Consider the following 8,897-nt stretch of genomic DNA (forward strand, 5'->3'; position numbering starts at 1 on the left):
AAATTAAAAATCATTGATGAAGAACTGTACAAAGTAAGTATTATAGCAGATGTTCAGTTATTATAAAAAAACAGAGAGAGAAAAACGGTAGAATAAGATACAAAGTAGAAAATCACGAAACTTAAAAAAAATATTATGCTTTTTGAATCATGACCAACAGACTGATGGATAATGGGTAATTTTGTTTAGAATAAATTGTAGCCTAATCATCCATTGTCCCATTCCTGCGTTTTTCTCCTTGTTTTAAACTGTCTGATTGGGGGAATGTCTGATTGAGCCAATAGGAGAATCGCATCGGTACATACATTTAATTTCATTGGTTGAAATTTTGTATACATCTTGTTACAAATGCATGTTTTTTTTTCATTTCATACATAGATAAAAGTCAGCTGTAAACAGTATATTTTCTTAGTAGAAAGCTTTGCGGAATCAGAATTAATTGCCCAAAAATTTTGTTTAAATTTGAAAGCTTCGAAACGAGGTGGATTCTTAATAAAAAAGTTAGGCTGGCTACTCGCTGGTGAGGCAAAATTATTTTTGTGAAAAATCCTTCAAAATCGAATAAAAAAATTTACAAAAATTAAATAAAATCTTAAAGGGGTTATTAACATATGGTTTTGTTTAATTTTTCTGGATTTTTAATGTGCCTTTGGATGATTTTTCACAAAAATAATTTTGCCTCACTATCGAGTAGCGAGTCTATCATTTTTTAATAATCCACATCAGCTTGAGTCGAAAGTAAACAATACTTTTGTCTGCTATAAATGTTCCTTCTTAGATTTGACGAAAAAAGGGTTCAGAATATGCTTCTATTCTTATATTTCTATTCTTTACTCAAAAGAATCTTTTCATAAATCTTGCTTCAGAATTTTGATGATTTAACATTAAGCTTTAAATAGAACATCATTTGCATAGGGTAACAATAAATAAGATAATACAATTAATAGATCCCGTATTTTTTTAGTTTACAGAGGAAAAATACTTGGAATAATCTAAAGTGTAGTTCCAATAAGACATGCATTTTTTATAAAAAAATATTTAAAAAGGCTTGATTAATTAAATGCAATTTTTCTTGTAGACGTCCAAAGGGGTGTATACCCCTCTCGAACTTTGACACCTAAAATTATTCCCGATAAAAAAAATAACTATATTAGATTACCCCCCTAAAACCTTTAAACCCCTCCTTATTTTACCCCCTAAAAATATAAAACTAGGACGTCCTTGATTGTTCTATTCACACTTTATTGATTAATCAGTTTAGGATTACAATTTCTTGCTTCTTTTTAGTAATCTTATTCATCTCAATGTTGAACAGTATTATATCAGTTAATCAATACAAAGAATTTGAAATGGGATTTGAAAATCTTAATAACTTCAAAATCTACATTGGAGAGGAACCCTTTGGGAAGATTAATATTTGTTTTTTTTCTTTCCGACACACAAGTCGGATGCCCGGCCTATCAAGAATGGCTGCTAAATCTGTCATGATCTGCGGCAACTCACAGCTGACCTTAAAAGGGGTGATACATTACCACCCTGTCGGCTACCTAGTTCCCGGCTACACAAGAAAGAATATCTATAAAATTGTACATATAATTATACTATTTGCTAATTTATCTTTCTTTGTGTGTCAAAATAAATCTAATCTAATCTAAATTTACTAGCTTTGATTCTAAGTGTGATTTAGATTTTTTTAGGAGTTAATCTATATTCCACTTACTTATTCATGTTTCTCTATAAATATGAGTATAAATATTACTCAAGAGACATAATGTCTGATTCCACCAATAGGAGAATCCTTAAGGAACATTCAAGAGATCTCATTGGTTGAAATTGTGTACTCTTTTTGTTAGGAACGTATGTTTTTTTTCAATTCATACATAGATAAAAGTCAGCTATAAACATCAAATTTTTTTAGTACAAAGTTTTGCTGAATCAGACTTAATTGCCCAAAATTTCGTCGTAAATTTTTTTAGATGTGAAAGCTTCAAAACAGAGGCTCTTAATCTTATGTTAATAACCCTTTTATGATTTTATTTATTTTTTTTAGATTCTTTTTGTGATTTTTGAGGATTTTTCACAAAAATAATCTTGCCTCACCAGCAAGTAGTGAGCCTAATTTTTTAAAGAATCCACCTCAGCTTATGTCAAAAGTAACAATTCTTTCGTCTGCTAGAAATGTTCCTTTTTTGATTTGACAAAAATCTTGTGAGACGGGTAATCTAGATATAGTACGTCTATTATATGAGTATAGTAACCTGATATGAAAATCTAGATATAGTATGTCTATTATATGAGTATAGTAATCAGAGCTTGATCTTTAAATCGTTTATAGGTGATCTAAACCGGGGGGATCCATTCAGCGCACCGTCAAATTATTAATACCAATCTTTAAATGGAATTTGCATGGGCGATTTGGCGCGGCCAGTGGCGCGATACCGGCGCGGCAATGCCACTCACTGAGTGGGGTGAATCATTTGTAATAAATGGATATTTTTTTTAATTACTTTGATATTTTATTGCAAAACTATCGTGAAAACATTTTTATAGTTATTTTTAAAATAAGTTATATATTAATGTTATTAATGTTTTATATAAAATACCATACTGACACGGCATTTTATATAAAATACCTTACTGACACGGCATTTTATATAAAAATCTTTTAAAAATCAATGTTTTATAGATGCGCTTTGGCTCACCATCAGCTCACCTACGAATCACCTCTGAATCGCCCCGATTCAGCGCACCATAAAAACGATTTAAAGATCAAGCTCTGATATGAAAATGATATTCTATCTAGATATAGTATGTCTATAATATGAGTATAGTAACCTGATATGAAAATGTTATTACTATATTCTATCTAGATATAGTATGTCTATAATATGAGTATAGTAACCTGATATGAAAATGTTATTACTATATTCTATCTAGATATAGTATATCTATTATATGAGTATAGTAACCTGATATGAAAATGTTATTACTATATTCTATCTAGATATAGTATATCTATTATATGAGTATAGTAACCTGATATGAAAATGTTATTACTATATTCTATCTAGATATAGTATGTCTATTATATGAGTATAGGAACCTGATATGAAAATGTTATTACTATATTCTATCTAGATATAGTATGTCTATTATATGAGTATAGTAACCTGATATGAAAATGTTATTACTATATTCTATCTAGATATAGTATGTCTATAATATGAGTATAGTAACCTGATATGAAAATGTTATTACTATATTCTATCTAGATATAGTATGTCTATAATATGAGTATAGTAACCTGATATGAAAATGATATTACTATATTCTATCTAGATATAGTATGTCTATTATATGAGTATAGTAACCTGATATGAAAATGATATTACTATATTCTATCTAGATATAGTATGTCTATTATATGAGTATAGTAACCTGATATGAAAATGATATTACTATATTCTATCTAGATATAGTATGTCTATTATATGAGTATAGTAACCTGATATGAAAATGATATTACTATATTCTATCTAGATATAGTATGTCTATTATATGAGTATAGTAACCTGATATGAAAATGATATTACTATATTCTATCTAGATATAGTATGTCTATTATATGAGTATAGTAACCTGATATGAAAATGATATTACTATATTCTATCTAGATATAGTATGTCTATTATATGAGTATAGTAACCTGATATGAAAATGTTATTACTATATTCTATCTAGATATAGTATGTCTATTATATGAGTATAGTAACCTGATATGAAAATGATATTACTATATTCTATCTAGATATAGTATGTCTATTATATGAGTATAGTAACCTGATTTTAAAATCTAGATATAGTATGTCTATTATATGAGTATAGTAACCTGATATGAGAATGATATTACTATATTCTATCTAGATATAGTATGTCTATTATATGAGTATAGTAACCTGATATGAAAATGTTATTACTATATTCTATCTAGATATAGTATGTCTATTATATGAGTATAGTAACCTGATATGAAAATGTTATTACTATATTCTATCTAGATATAGTATGTCTATAATATGAGTATAGTAACCTGATATGAAAATGATATTACTATATTCTATCTAGATATAGTATGTCTATTATATGAGTATAGTAACCTGATATGAAAATGATATTACTATATTCTATCTAGATATAGTATGTCTATTATATGAGTATAGTAACCTGATATGAAAATGATATTACTATATTCTATCTAGATATAGTATGTCTATTATATGAGTATAGTAACCTGATATGAAAATGATATTACTATATTCTATCTAGATATAGTATGTCTATTATATGAGTATAGTAACCTGATATGAAAATGATATTACTATATTCTATCTAGATATAGTATGTCTATTATATGAGTATAGTAACCTGATATGAAAATGATATTACTATATTCTATCTAGATATAGTATGTCTATTATATGAGTATAGTAACCTGATATGAAAATGTTATTACTATATTCTATCTAGATATAGTATGTCTATTATATGAGTATAGTAACCTGATATGAAAATGATATTACTATATTCTATCTAGATATAGTATGTCTATTATATGAGTATAGTAACCTGATTTTAAAATCTAGATATAGTATGTCTATTATATGAGTATAGTAACCTGATATGAGAATGATATTACTATATTCTATCTAGATATAGTATGTCTATTATATGAGTATAGTAACCTGATATGAAAATGTTATTACTATATTCTATCTAGATATAGTATGTCTATTATATGAGTATAGTAACCTGATATTAAAATCTAGATATAGTATGTCTATTATATGAGTATAGTAACCTGATATGAAAATGATATTACTATATTCTATCACTTTCAATTATCTAATTTAGTTATTGCTAACATGCTTTACATGCATTGTGCTGTAATATATGTATTGTATCTTATTATAGTTATTTATCTCTTATTACAGACAGCTTTCCGCGGATAGTAAAATAAAAAAATTACAGGATTAATTCCTGTTTTTTTGGCCATGAGGGGCCATATGCCCGTACCAAACAAAACTAGTATAAATTATTACAATTTTTAGTTTATTATTCGTAAAAGCCACATTAGACATTGTTTACAATTTTAATAGTTTGCTAGCGGATACGCCCTTAGAGCCCTCTAGGGGTACTTGAGAGGGGAGTTGAATCCCAAAATACGTTTCTTTTAAATTTTGAAAAAAGGAAAAAAATTGGGGAGGAGGGAGGGGTACTAAACCATTTTTTAATTTTTTTTTGAGTTTGGGGATAATTTTTTCAAGGAGAAATTTCTTTCAGGAGGGTGGGGGTACCCTCAACCAAAATAGTTATAAACCTAACCGGGCCCTGAAGCTACCCTGTTAAGGAGAACACGATTGGTTCAGCAATTAGTGATATCCTTCAAACAGACATCCTGTTACTTTATTAAAAGGATACTGCAGCCATTCTGCATCTGCAAAACACCTCGTCATTGCGTAAAATTAATACTCTTTTTTGATTATCTATGAATTTTAGTTTTTACAAAATCTGAACTTTTAATAAAAGTTTATTTGTATAAGAATTTTTGTTTTATTATAAATCTCAATTAAAGTCAGAAAGTTTTAAATAAATATACCTATATCATTTTTTTATTGCTTATGTATTTTTTAACATCAGCTTTGGAATGAGCAAACACTGACACTAATTGTTGACACAAAAAAAAACTTAACGGATTTTTTTAAAATACCTTATTTTCTTATCAATTATTTCTAAAATATAGATTTATTACATGCTCTCTTTCTTAATAATCCTGGCTTATAGGAAGGATAGGATGTAAGGGTAAGGAAAAATGCACCAAGAGTTTTCCAGTTTCCAGAATTTGGAGTATTTGCTGCAGGGATAAAAATAAACTTTACATAGATTTTTTGTGATTGAAGAATTTTGGTGATTTGTGGCATTACATTGTTTCTGTGTTGTTTTAAAAGGACGGACCGACAAATTAAGTTATATAGAAAATATGCTCTCTACCAAAGGAAAGTCTATTGGACAGAAGAACAAACATACGAGTAAATTCTAGAGCAGATTCATATTATTCACCGAAAAATAATTACTACCTTTTTTCTTTAATACCAGCTAAGTAAATCTTATTTCTTTCAGTACGCATCTTTTTTTGAGCATGATTAAATATTTCCACATAACCAATTTTTTGCTATTTGAAAAAAATGTCTGTTTTGCAAAAATATTTTTGCTTGCACAGTTTCCAATTTTTACAACTTTTCAACTAACTCTTTCTAACATTTAAACAACACAACCAATTTATTATTAATATAAGCAAACCCTGGATGTTTTACAGGTAGTAAATGTTATGGGATAACAAAGTAATTAGCTTTATACAAAAAGCAACTTTTAATGTCACATAAGAAGCAAAAGTACTTTAAATTCCTATATTTTCAACCAATACTTAAATGACTTTCAAAAATTGTGGTTTTAATATTGTGCCTAGTTAACTAAAGAATTATAAATTTAAAGATGAAATAAGTGAGATAATTTTTAGTATTATAAATTCAATGTGAAATAGATAAAAATAATCTTAATAGTTCTAAATAAATCATAAACATTTGCTAATTTAAGGAATATAAAATTTGTTATCATAAAAGAGAAAAATCCTACTCTATGTATATCTCTAAAATATATAAATCTATTGTCCTCCTATTTTGCACCCATCCACCCATCCATCCTGTTTTATACCTGGCCAGAAAACCTGCAATATTTATACAGCCTGGAAAAACCTTGTAAAATAACATGGAAAATTGTGTAGAAGGGTTGACAGGTACATACATAAATTTAAATAATTAAGTTATTAGAATTCTCAGTGTTGCTAAAGATTCCTGAAAAGTGTTTGTCAGAGAGGTTGGTACAAACTCCCCCCCCCCCTCCCCACCTTAAAAATGTCTTAAACTTGACCTTACTTGCTAACCTGCCCCGCACACACCCAAGGGAAGAATATCCAGTGACACTCAAATAAACCCAAAAATTTGAAATATGTCAGTCATAAAAATATGCCACACATACAAATTCCGCGAGTCGGCTCCTTTTTTTCTGGCTCCCAATATCGAATCTCATATGTATTTTAGTAAAGATTAAATACATTCCCGCTCTTATCATGTACAGGAATATTTTTCTATTCAAATAAATTTACTACACAGAGTGAAGAAAATTAAAATTGACACAGAAAATCTACCAAACCTACCTTTCACATACCTTAAATTCATTTTTTTCCATGGAATTTGATGAAGTCGACGTGTCATTTAAATTGCTGATTCAGGAAATTTTATCGTCATGTCCTTATACCTTTCTATCAATCAATACAATAGAATTTTCTAAATAAAAGTGAAATTGATCATCCATTGATTATTCCCAATGATGACAAACTAAATTACCCTTTTCTTAATTAGTCATAGTTGGAAGAGTTTGGACACTGCTTGTTTTAACCAACCAATATAGATGTAAACAAAGTTTTTAACCCATTTAATGAGAGGACGTGTTTGGGGTCTACTATAATTTGAATTTTTAGCTACAAAATTTCATCAACTTACGTTAATGCCATAAAAATAACCATGGACGTCTAAGTTTTTTTTTAGGTGAGTTAAATAATAAGAGGTTTCAAAAGTTTGAGTGGGTTAATTTAATGTATTTATAAAGTCAAATAAAGGATTTCAAACAATAAGGGGGGTAAACACCCCTTTACCCTACCTCCCCCCCTCCCCTTGGACGTCAAAACATATTTTCTGAACTTTCAACTTTTTATTTTTTATATTTTTAAAATTTTCTTTACTTTTCTTCCTTTAAAACGGTTAAAATAACAAATTTTTGCTAGTTTTAAAAAATTACAAACATTGGTAATTTATTCATAGGAAGCAGGATACAATTATGTCTTGTTAAAATTAATATTTTATTACTTGGTTTTACCAGATTTTCATGTACTTTTAAAAAGTGATGCTCGCAGCTGGCTAAAATAACCATACCTCCTATCCACCCCCTTTACCCCATCCCCTCCTAATGGATAAAGAAACTGACCAATAAATGAGGTCCATGAGCAAGCAAGCTAAATTGATGACAAATTTTTCCCCTGTGAATATATCCACGTAAAACTTATATCCATTGCTATTAACTGCTTTAAATGAGCAAGACTTTTTTAGCATACATTTTGAATAGTTTGTGGTTTTAGGCCATTTTGTCATTGGTTGAGAAACATCCCTAAAAAAATAGCCTGTCATATTTTTTTTGATAATTCCTCTAATTTGCTCGCAAAAGTTTTTTACATTCTGGTTGTTTGGTAGAAACTTTTTACAGATTTTTTTCTGTGTTGAAAATAAGAAATTAATTATTTATATACATTTACGAACTAAAAACATCAATTTTACATCATCACATTGAATGTTTCATTTTTCATTTCTTATTTTGAAAATATCTTTTTTAAACTTTATGGGTTAGAAAAAGGAATGATTTCATTGACAAAGCTTTTTTTACCAAAAACATTTTGCTCACAGAATTTTGTTGAAAATTATAATAATTATTTTGTGTGTTTTAATTCTTTTTAGATCTTTAAATAAATCTATCTTAAAATTACTTAAATACTGGATGCCTAACGTGGATTGACATACTAGCTTAGATAAATGTTTCGCATATAACATTATACCCAATAATCCAAATAAGCTATATTCCAAACATTTTAAGTGAATAGGATGATTATATTACATTCATCTAAATATTACCTTTAAAAGGCTAAAACAGACATACGGACATGCGGTAATGATTTTAGAGTTGCTACGCCACTTTCTAAATTACATGAATCATCATGCCAAGTTTGAAATCGA

Source organism: Acartia tonsa, chromosome 10 (genome assembly GCF_053477335.1).
Source record: "Acartia tonsa isolate MP-2025a chromosome 10, ASM5347733v1, whole genome shotgun sequence".
NCBI lineage: Eukaryota > Metazoa > Arthropoda > Copepoda > Calanoida > Acartiidae > Acartia > Acartia tonsa.